We start from the raw sequence: 12114 nt of genomic DNA on the forward strand, positions 1-12114 counted from the left end.
CATTCCGGTGACCCGTCTTGTCAAGCCACTCCACGTTTCCGCGGTCAACGGAGCCAGGTTGGATTGCACCGTGCGTTTCCGCACGGAGCCCCTCCTAATGTGCATCGGACCTCATCACGAGGAAATTGTATTTTTGGTCCTTCCTAATTGCACTTCTGAAGTTCTCCTTGGACTACCCTGGCTTCAACACCATTCCCCAACCCTGGATTGGTCCACTGGGGAGATCAAGAGTTGGGGCCCCTCTTGTTCCAAGGACTGCCTTCAACCGGTTCCCAGTACTCCCTGCCGTGACCCTGTGGTTCCTCCTGTATCCGGTCCCCCTAAGGTCATTAAGGACTCTGCCTGCCACAGGAAATGCCTCTCCCCCCCTCCCAGTCCCATCAGGCAAGCCCCTGTGTCCCCGCATGGCCCTCGTCCTGGTGTCACACTGCCCCGTGCCAGGTCTCGCCCTCTGCCCTCTCTCCCCATTCCTACTCCTGCTGTTCTGCCTGCCGTTGAGGAATCCCTCCATCCTTTCCCGGTGTCCTCATCCCAGGGGAGGCAGTTACCGGATAAAGAGAAGGGGAGACCTAAGGGGGGGGGTACTGTTACGCCTAGCGCTCCGGGTCCCCGCTCCTCCCCGGAGCGCTCACGGCGTCTTTCTCCCTGCAGCTCCCCGGTCAGTCCCGCTGACCGGGAGCGCTGCTCTGTCATGGCCGTTGGGGATGCGATTCGCAAAGCGGGACGCGCCCGCTCGCGAATCGCATCCCAGGTCACTTACCCGTTCCCGTCCCCTGCTGTCATGTGCTGGCGCGCGCGGCTCCGCTCTCTAGGGCGCGCGCGCGCCAGCTCCCTGAGACTTAAAGGGCCAGTGCACCAATGATTGGTGCCTGGCCCAATTAGCTTAATTGGCTTCCACCTGGTCCCTGACTATATCTATCCTCCTCCCATGCACTTCCTTGCCGGATCTTGTTGCCCTTGTGCCTAGTGAAAGCGTTTTGTGTGTTTAAAGCCTGTGTACCAGAACTTCTGCTATCTCCCCTGACTACGAACCTTGCCGCCTGCCCCCGACCTTCTGCTACGTCCGACTTTGCTTCTGCCTACTCCCTTGTACCTCGCCTATCTTCAGCAGCCAGAGAGGTGAGCCGTTGCTAGTGGATACGACCTGGTCACTACCGCCGCAGCAAGACCATCCCGCTTTGCGGCGGGCTCTGGTGAAAACCAGTAGTGTCTTAGAACCGGTCCACTAGCACGGTCCTCGCTATCCCTCTCTGGCACAGAGGATCCACCTCCTGCCAGCCGGCATCGTGACAAAGAAGAGACAACAAAATGGGATGGAGAGCAGAAAAAAAATTGGAAGAGGAGCAGAGGAAGGATAGCAAAGGGGAGTAGAAGGAGAGCAAAGAAAAGGGGAATGAGAGCAGAAAAAAGGGAAGGAGAGCAAAAAAAGGGGAAGAGGAGCAGAGAAAAGGGCAAGGAGAGTAAAGAAAACGGGAATAAGAGCAGAGAAAAGGGAAGGAGAGCAATAAAAAGTTGACTCCTTGGCTGACATCAGAATTGAAGTTTTAAGCCAATCCAATTCTTTCCTATGGGAAAGCACTGTGATTGCCTGAGATCATCAATTTAGATCATGTCAGCCAATTTGGCGCATCCAGCGCTGGCAGACTTGTGCAACTCTAGAATTAAGGTGCCTTTTTTCTAAATTTAAAGGGGATGTGGGGTGCTAAATAGTTTACCACTATAGGGTCAGGAATACACATTTGTGTTCCTGATTCTATAGTGTTCTTTGAATACCCTGTTGACAACTTTATATCAGTTTTAGGAGACACCAACAAAAATAACTGAGTATTCAGACACATTTTTTTTATCTATACCCAATGTTTGTGTATAGATATTCTGTAGAATAGTTTAATTAGAAAAATAAGATTTCAAGAGCAAGAGTTTATGATATATATAAAAGTTTGCCTTAAAATATGCAATTTATAAAGATAATTTTAATATCGCCTGCTTAGTGTATTGAGTGTATTCTCTACCTTTCTGTACATTCGGCTCCCCCATCAGTCACCATACTGACCAGACTTGCTATCAGTTTGCACAAAGAAACATGGATATCATTGATAAGACAGTTAAGGGCTTGTTCACATTACAAATTTTTACAGATTTTTCAGTATAGTGTGGAATTTCCCATTGAAGTCAATGGAAGATGGTTTGTCACGCAAAACTACACTGGATGTGGAACTTAGGGTTAAGTTTCAGCCATATAAACATAAGAACCTATTCACATGGCTGAATTTATCAAAACCTGTGCAAAGGAAAAGTTGCCCAGTTGCCCATAGCAACCAATCAGATCACTTCTTTCATTTTTAACAAGGCCTCTGCAAAAAGAAAGAAGCAATCTGATTGGTTGCTAGGGGCAACTGAGCAACTTTTTCTTTGCACAGGTTTGATAAAACTCCCCCTCTGTGTGCGGCAGATGCCAACAATTCAGCAGGTGCTAGGAAGGACTGCTCACACATGCGGCGTCTCCATAGACGGCAATGCATTTCCAAAAGGATTTAGCTGAAGGAATGAACATGTCCATTCTTTATGTCGAATTTGGATTTCCACGGTAGAGTTTTCCGCTGAGGAAAGTTTGCCATGTGCATTGTGCAGCAGTATCTCATGAAAAACAATGGTAGGCTGCTGCACCAGAATTTACGAGCAGAATATTTATCATCATAGTTCAGGCTTTTTTTAATGCAGTTTTGAAACCAAAGCTAGTAAGGCTGGGTTCACTTGTGTCCGGGGTCCGCCATAGGTGTACTCAGCCTAAATCTGGACACAACTGATGACAACAAGCATCAGTTGTCATCAGTTGTTAAAGGGGTACTCCGATGCAAAACATCTTATCCCCTATCAAAAGAATAGGGGATAAGATGTTAGATTGCGGGGATCCCGCCGCTGGGGACCCCCGCAATCTCCGGGCCGGCAGCAGTGGCGTCCGGAACACGGAAACGTGGAGCTCCTGTGTTCATGATGTCATGCAACGCCCCCTCCATTCATGTCTATGGGAGGGGGCGTGGCGGATAATACGTAGCTGCCACGCCTCCTCCCATAGACCTGAATGGAGGGGGAGCATCGGCTGTAGTCGCCAGTCATCCGTCACGGAGCAGCTTTTGCTCTGTGCACGGCTGACCGGGTTGCCACGCGGGCGATCGCGGGGGTCCCCAGCGGTGGGATCTCCGCAATCTAACATCTTATCCCCTATCCCTATGATAGGTGATAAGATGCCTTGTGCCATAGTACCCTTTTAAGCATCCAGCGTCTGGCAAGCCGTCCAACTATGATTGGGATCAGTTCTAGCATCAGTTTCCCTCCACTGCCTGACAACTGATGTATGTAAAGGAGGCCTAACGCATCATAAAGGAGGACATAAATAAAGGAAAGATTGAGACTTCTTTGCTTTGTTTCTTAAAACCATTCTTGGCATTGACTTCAAAAACTGCATAAAAAAATGAAACTCGGGAACACACCCTAAAAGTTAACCTATAATTAAATCCCATTAAACAACTTCACATAAAAATACATTATAAGTTGTCAGTAAATAAGGCCTAAAAGAGTTAACCCTATCGACGAAAGGGCCTTTCACATGGCCAAATTATTGCGCTGTGTAAGGGTGTGTTCACACTCAGGTTTTTAATTGCAATTATTGAATGCAAAGCCAGGAATGGCTCATTAATGAAGGTCAAATATAAATGAAAGGCTGAGACTTCCCTATTAAAATCACTTCTTGGCTTTGTATTCAGTAGTTGCAATTAAAGGAGATGTCCGACGCAGACTTTTTCTATTCCATCCTGCCCGGGCTGCAAAAAAAGACAAAACAAACTATCACTTACCTCCCTACGTTCCCCCAGAGCTCCGCAACAGCTGATTGGTCGGCCGGGCTATTTGCTTCCTACTTCCTTTAGCCCGGTACGTCACACGGTGCTTCAGCCTATCACCGGCCAAGGTGGGACATCGCTGCAACTGGTGATAGGCTGAAGCGCCGTGTGACGTACCGGGCTAAAGGAAGTAGGAAGCAGACAGCCCGGCCGACCGATCAGCTGTTGCGGAGCTCCTGGGGAACGTAGGGAGGTAAGTGAAAGTTTGTTTTGTCTTTTTTTGCAGCCCGGGCAGGATGGCATAGAAAAAGTCTGCGTCAGACATCTCCTTTAACCTCTTAAGGACGCAGGGCGTATGGATACGCCCTGCATCCCGAGTCCTTAAGGACCGAAGGCGTATCCATACGCCCGTGGGAATTCCGGCCCCCACCGCTAGCCGGTTGGGGACCGGAGCCGGATGCCTGCTGAAATCGTTCAGCAGGCATCCCGGCATATCGCCCAGGGGGGTCATTATGCCCCCCCATGTCGGCGATCGCTGCAGATCGCTGGACAATTCAGTCCAGCGATCTGCGGCAGATTCCGGGTCAATCGGGTCTCCAGTGACCCGGTGACCCGGAATTACTGGCTGTTCGGGGCCGTCTCTGACGGCCCCGAACAGCCAGAGCCTGCAGGGGTGAGGTGGCACTGGTGCCACCTCACGATGGCCCTGATTCGTCGGCCGGATTACCGGCCGACCAATCAGGGCGCCTGCTGCGGGCGTCACTCCCGCACCCGCTCCGCCCCTCTTCCGGAGGGCGTGAGCGGGTGCGGGAAGACGACCCCCGGTGCTGGGGACCCCGATCCCCGGCGTCCATGTTGGGATCGGGGCCCCAGGAGCGACGGCGGCGGCGAGGGACAGCCTGCGATGGAGCAGCAGCAGGAGGTGAGTTACAGCCTCCTGCTGTTGCTTAGCAACAGCTCCCAGCATGCAAAAAGGGCATGCTGGGAGCTGTAGTTATGCAACAGCAGGAGGCAGACCACCACAACTCCCAGCATTCCCTTATGGGCATGCTGGGACTTATGGTTTTGCAACAGCTGGAGGCACATTTTTTCTATGGAAAAGTGTACCTTCAGCTGTTGTATAACTACAACTCCCAGCTTGCACAAACAGCTAAAGTGCATGCTGGGAGTTGTAGTGGTGCATCTGCTGGTTGCATAACTACAACTCCCAGCATGCCCGTTGGCTGTCGGTGACTGCTGAGAGTTGTAGTTTTGCAACAGCTGAAGGCACACTGGTTGTGAAACTTAGAGTTTTTTTTTTTACCTAACTCAGTGTTTCACGACCGGTGTGCCTCCAGCTGTTGCAAACTACAACTCCCAGCAGTCACCTTACACCATGCACCGTACATGCTGGGAGTTGTAGTTTTGCAACAGCTGGAGGCACACTGGTTTTGAAACACTGAGTAAGGTCACAAACTCCGTGATACATAACCAGTGTGCCTACAGCTGTTGCAAAACTAAAACTCTCAGCATGTACAGTCTGTCAGCGCATGCTGGGAGTTGTAGTTATGCAACAGCTGGATGTCCCCCCCCAATGTGAACGTACAGGGTACACTCACATGGGCGGAGGATTACAGTAAGTATCGGGCTGCAAGTTTGAGCTGCAGCAAATTTTCTGCAACAGCTCAAACTGCCAGCGAGAAACTACTGTGAACCCCCGCCCGTGTGACTGTACCCTAAAAACACTACACTACACTAACACAAAATAAAATAAAAAGTTAAAAACACTACATATACACATACCCCTACACAGCCCCCCTCCCCTGCCCAATAAAAATGAAAAACGTCTGTTACGCCACGGTTTCCAAAACGGAGCCTCCAGATGTTGCAAAACAACAACTCCCAGTATTGTCGGACAGCCGTTGACTGTCCAGGCATGCTGGGAGTTTTGCAACAGCTGGAGGCACCCTGTTTGGGAATCACTGGCGTAGAATACCCCTATGTCCACCCCTATGCAATCCCTAATTTAGGCCTCAAATGCGCATGGCGCTCTCACTTTGGAGCCCTGTCGTATTTCAAGGCAACAGTTAAGGGTCACATATGGGGTATCGCCGTACTCGCGAGAAATTGGGCTTCAAATTTTGGGGGGTATTTTCTGCTTTTACCCTTTTTAAAAATGTAAAGTTTTTGGGAAAAGAAGCATTTTAGGTAAATTTTTTTTTATTTTTTTTACATATGAAATAGTCGTGAAACGCCTGTGGGGTATTAAGGTTCACTTAACCCCTTGTTACATTCCCCGAGGGCTCTAGTTTCCAAAATGATATGCCATGTGGTTTTTTTTTGCGGTCCTGGCACCATAGCGGCTTCCTAAATGCGGCATGCCTCCAGAGCAAAATTTCCTTCAAAAAAGCCAAATGTGACTCCTTCTCTTCTGAGACCTGTAGTGCGCCAACAGAGCCCTTTTCACCCCCATATGGGGTGTTTTCTGAATCGGGAGAAATTGGGCTTCAAATTTTGGGGGGTATTTTCTGCTTTAACCCTTTGTATAAATGTAAATTTTTTGGGAAACCAAGCATTTTAGGTAAATTTTTTTATTTTTTTTTACATATGCAAAAGTCGTGAAACACCTGTAGGGTATTAAGGTTCACTTTACCCCTTGTTACGTTCCCCGAGGGGTCTAGTTTCCAAAATGGTATGCCATGTGTTTTTTTTTTTGCTGTCCTGGCACCATAAGGGCTTCCTAAATGCGGCATGCCTCCAGAGCAAAATTTCCTTCAAAAAAGCCAAATGTGACTCCTTCTCTTCTGAGACCTGTAGTGCGCCAGCAGAGCACTTTTCACCCCCATATGGGGTGTTTTCTGAATCGGGAGAAATTGGGCTTCAAATTTTGGGGGGTATTTTCTGCTATTACCCTTTTTAAAAATGTAAAACTTTAGGGAAACCAAGCATTTTAGGTAAAAAAATATATATATTTTTTTACATATGCAAAAGTCGTGAATCACCTGTGGGGTATTAAGGTTCACATTACCCCTTGTTACGTTCCCCGAGGGGTCTAGTTTCCAAAATGGTATGCCATGTGGGTTTTTTTGCAGTTCTGGCACCATAGGGGCTTCCTAAAGGTGACATGCCCCCCAAAAACCATTTGACGCTCCTTCCCTTCTGAGCCCTCTACTGCGCCCGCCGAACACTTTACATAGACATATGAGGTATGTGCTTACTCGAGAGAAATTGGGTTTCAAATACAAGTAAAAATTTTCTCCTTTTTACCCCTTGCAAAAATTCAAATATTGGGTCTACAAGAACATGCGAGTGTAAAAAATAAAGATTGTGTATTTTCTCCTTCACTTTGCTGCTATTCCTGTGAAACCCGTAAAGGGTTAAAACGCTTACTGAATGTCATTTTGAATACTTTCGGGGGTGCAGTTTTTATAATGGGGTCATTTATGGGGTATTTCTAATATGAAGACCCTTCAAATCCACTTCAAACCTGAACTGGTCCCTGGAAAAAAGCGAGTTTCAAAATTTTGTGAAAAATTGGAAAATTGATGCGGAACTTTGAAGCCCTCTGGTGTCTTCCAAAAGTTAAAACTCATCAATTTTATGATGCAAATATAAAGTAGACATATTGTATATGTGAATTAAAAAAAAATATTTTGAATATCCATTTTCCTTACAAGCAGAGAGCTTCAAAGTTAGAAAAATGCTAAATTTTCAAATTTTTCATCAAATTTTGGGATTTTTCACCAAGAAAGGATGCAAGTTACCAAAAAATTTTACCACTACGTTAAAGTAGAATATGTCACGAAAAAACAGTCTCGGAATCAGATTGATAACTAAAAGCATTCCAGAGTTATTAATGTTTAAAGTGACAGTGGTCAGATTTGCAAAAAATGGCCGAGTCCTTAAGGTGAAAAAGGGCTCAGTCCTTAAGGGGTTAAAAACCTGAACATGTAAACACACTCTGAGACCAAGTGATCAGCCAATCACCGAGCAAGTGTTCAGCTGATCACTAGGATTGTGCAGCTCCAAAAATCCTCATTGGCCGGACGCCCACCCTCACACGTCTATTCTTTCTGCGGGCGCTGGAATAGGGATTTCTGTGGCAGAAACATTTGTAGCGGAAATTTCACCCTGTGCACAGTGCAGCAGAATTCCATTGAAATTGCCGAGGAGATTGTTCCCACAGAATTCCACTCGGAAAGTCCGCCGTGTGAACATGGCCTAATGCTGACAGACATCCTGCACAGCCAGGTACACTGACACCCATGGCAATCCTGGGACCTTCACAAGTCCCCTAGATGCCATGTAAACAAGCTGATGATTGCAGGGGCTGGGAATTGTCAGGGATGCTGTTAAAGGTAAATCACACTATTCACATGCTGCGGTCATGATCAACCCCTCTCTTGTCTATTGGGTATTGATATGGTTTACCTAACAATTCTATGTTATTTTTTCCTAATGTTATGTCAGTATGTGTCAGTTTTTTGGTTGCTGGACTCCACCCAATCAACCCAGATGCTTTTAATTAGCAGGAGACTGCATACGGCTATGTTCACACAGCAGAATTTCCTCACTTAATTTCCTCTGCTTCTCTTTGCAAAAACCATTGCACACAAGTAATTTGAAGCAGATTTAAAGCTGGATTCAAAGCCCCATTGATGTCAATGAAAGGTCCTGACAAGGAATATTTTCTGCTTCAAGAATGGATATGAACCTTTCCTTGACATCAATGGGACTTTAATTCCACAAGGATTCAAGGTAGAATTTCCACATAAAAATTCTGCTTGGAATCTGCTTCAAATTACTCGTGTGCTATGTTTTTTGCATGGAGAAGTAGAGGATAACCTGCCATGTTAACATAGCATAGCATACAAGAGAAGTGGACCCCGTTAATTTGTATAGCTGAACGGAGTTGCTCCACTATTTTAAGCAAACTCAAAAGTGGGGGCTGTTGAGTTTGTGTCAAAGCTGGGTGACTCAGTTCAGCCGTAAAAGTGAATGGGGTCCACTGCTCCCGTTAACAGTATGTCAGAATCCCACCATTAGGGATAGTGTAGGGTATATTGGTGTTAACCCTTAATTGTCGTGATGCCAGGGTGAAGTTTCCTCAATGTAATGGTCCTACCGCCAACTGTTCCACAAATGGATCAATGAGCTTTGGTGCTAGCCACTGTGCTACTATTTCTAGAAGAATTGGATTTGTAGTAGTCACACAGGATTCAGTAGATTGAGCTTGGATAACGGTTTTGTGGCTGCTAGGTATTAGGCTTCAGGCCTAGCTTGAATTGGTGCTTATGATATGAGATGTGCTTGGCTTTGTAGTGCAGGAACAAGAGAAAGAATTTAGTGGCTGCAGCCCCTTATATATTAAGGGGGTGGGACAAAGCTCATTGGTCAGCAGAACCTGTCAGTCCTGACCCAGTGAACTCTGGGTATCACATGACCCAAAGGTCATTAAAACATAATACAATTTACTTAAAGGCACGTGACCTCTAAGGTCCTATACAGAGGTATTCCTATATAACATATTAAATATTTATATATATTTATACATTAAATACCATTTATATGAGGTGACTAGGGGTTAGCCCTACAAGAGAGCCCTACTGACTTGGAGGGGCTCTGGCTGAGGGGACTTAAGACAAAGAGACAGGACCAGGTCCTGTACCGGGACACCACAGTGAGTAGGCTTGTACAGAATAATGAATATGTATACAAACTCCCTTGATAGTTTTGAAATTGTGCTGAGAAGCAGTAGATAAACGTATAACATGGACGAGTGGCCCAAAATGTTTGTACAAATTAAAGCGCAACTGTCATGAAATCTGGGTGCAATAACCTGTCCACAGCCTTTGTACTGTGTGCAGGTGGTGGGTATAGCAATGTTTTTACCTAATATTTGCAGGCTTTCGTGACCCCAAAAAATGCTTTTGATCAAAGCCACTGATGATCGGATAGGCGTGGCGCGAGGTCCGCGATGCCCCGCTGTCGCCATGCCCACCCCCTGTATGTCAGCGCTGGGACCACTGTGTGATTGACACACAGGTCCCAGCGCGTGCGCCCTTCATCTAATCTAACGTGCGCGCCACTGCGTGTCATCCAGCTAGCACTGCGCAGGCGCCCCGAGGAGGAAGACGGTGGCGGGAGGCAGCTTGCTGGATGACACGCAGCGGCGCGCACGTTAGATTGGCTGAAGGGTGCATGCACTGGGACCTCTGTGTCAATCACACAGCTTTCCCAGCGCTGACATACACGGGGTGGGGATGGTGGCGGCGGGCATTGCGTACCTTGCACCATGCCTATCCGACCATCAGTGGCTTTGATCAAAAGCATTTTTTGGGGTCATGAAAGCCTGCAAATATAAGTTAAAAACATTGCTATACCCACCACCTGCACACAGTACAAAGGCTGTGTGCAGGTTATTGCACCCAGATTTCATGACAGTTGCGCTTTAAGGTTCAAAGATGGGGAAGTATTCCCTCTAAGGTGTTCACACGTAGGGGAATTTAAGACCAGAGAATAAAATCACCCACCAGTGCAGTACTGCATTGGATTTATCAAGAGTCGCCTGAGATTCTGTGTTACCAAAATCCTTGTGGCAGGACTGGGCGGAAATGTGCTGTCTCCAAAGACTACAAGGCAGTCCAGCAGAATTCTGCTGAAAGACTGGACCTGTTCATTTCTTTTGATGGATCTTTGTCCTGGATCTTGAATTTCTGCTGCAGAATTTTCAGCTGCGGAAATTCTGCATTGTAAACAGTTCAGCATTATCGCATGGAAGGTTGAATTCTGAAGCTGAATGTTGCCAGCAGATGAGCCCTTACATTGTCAAGGTTCGTCTGTTATCTTTTGGAGTGTTTCCAAACCAGTGAGCCCCCAGCTGTGGCAAAACTACAACTGACCGTACACCTGTAATAGGTAAAGCCAGCGCAGAGTCTATGTGTCTGCAGTCACCAAGAGATTGCAATAAATTGTTCTATATTTGTCAATAGACCAAACTTCTATGACAATTAAATTAAGGCTAAGCTCACACGGCTATTGTGCTTTGACCCATTTAGGGTCCTTTTGTTTTTTTTGGGGGAGGGGGGGTTGCGCCCCATGGACCCTAAATGGGTCAGAGCTCAATTGACACCGCCGGGTCCCGACAGATCCCATTGACTTGAATGGGGTCCGTTGGGTGGCGAGTATTTTTTTTTTTCTCTGCTCTAGTCCTGTTCTTCCTACAGACTACAAGAAATGGTAGCAAGCACAATGGTAGGGGCATAGCTATAAGGGGTGCAGAGCTAGCAGTCACACTGGGGGACTGGTGCCTAAAGGGGCCCCAAAGCACATCTGCTCCATGAGAGACCAGTATTATAAATGGTACATTGGGCCCTGTTGCAGATTTTTCTAGGGGCCCAGAAGCTACACATTACACCTCTGCACAATGGCAATGTGAACCAAGCCTAGGTGTGTACAGTATTAGGTTGATCAGTCTTCAATCAATGGGTTATAAATTGACTATTTTTTTTATTGTTTTAGTTCAGTTGCGATAAAGAGAATATGCAGTACTGTGAAAAACATTTGTATTGAAAACTGTAAGTGAATCCCAAACAGACAAGGTACAAGAGTCTGTATAAATGTACATAGCCCCCCAGTGTTCACCACAGCTGATCAGATTTCGGCATCTGTCTTTAGAAGAATAGCCGCCCAGCCTTTATTTCCTCTGACATGCTTTGGCTAGGCGAGAGTTAATTTTCTTCCAGATTCTGCAGACATCACAGCATCTGATGTATTTCAGGCGAAGAAAAAAAAAAGACTTTGCCCAATCAGAAGCGGCAGAGATCAGCAAATCAGGATCCGTCTTGCATCCTGTATGTGTGAGCGTGTGTGTGGGTACCAGACCACTCCATCTGCCCTAATATCCTAAGCTCAGGACCATGTGTGGGTGACCCCTGCCAATGACACGCTCCGAGGACTGCAGTCTAGTGTCCTCCCCTACTGGGGGGAAGGTAGGTGTCAGTGTAAGAGGAGACAAGCTGATCCAATGCTGTGGCCTATGCAAAAGTGTACTACAGGGCAAAAATTCATGGATTTATATATGTCTCTAGAACAGCAATCTTTCAACTCTGGACCTCCAGATGTTGCAAAACTACAACTCCCGGTATGCCTGGACAGCCATCGGATGTCTGGTCATGCCGGGAGTTGTGGTTTTGCAATATCTGGAGGTCCACAGTTTGGAGACCACTGCTCTAGAGGAGTATAAGAATTTACAATATGATCAAATCTTTCCACCCTGATTTATTCTGTAATGGTT

At 46.8% G+C, this 12114-nt stretch overlaps 2 protein-coding genes across 5 annotated transcripts in view; both read left to right on the top strand.

Moving 5' to 3' along the window:
• MOGAT1 (monoacylglycerol O-acyltransferase 1) overlaps positions 1 to 12114 on the top strand; it is a 114087-nt gene that overhangs the window by 55180 nt on the left and 46793 nt on the right. The window lies entirely within an intron of this gene.
• LOC130361659 (diacylglycerol O-acyltransferase 2-like) overlaps positions 2455 to 12114 on the top strand; it is a 34793-nt gene continuing 25133 nt past the window's right edge. The window contains exon 1 of one of the 4 annotated variants that reach the window (XM_056564914.1): positions 2455 to 2653. The gene's annotated coding sequence lies outside the window, so the exon portion shown is untranslated. Of the gene's footprint in view, positions 2654 to 11644; positions 11810 to 12114 lie in introns of those variants that run through there. The other 3 variants (XM_056564915.1, XM_056564916.1, XM_056564913.1) reach the window with 3 other exon arrangements.

The sequence above is a fragment of the Hyla sarda genome, chromosome 3 (genome assembly GCF_029499605.1).
Source record: "Hyla sarda isolate aHylSar1 chromosome 3, aHylSar1.hap1, whole genome shotgun sequence".
Lineage (NCBI taxonomy): Eukaryota > Metazoa > Chordata > Amphibia > Anura > Hylidae > Hyla > Hyla sarda.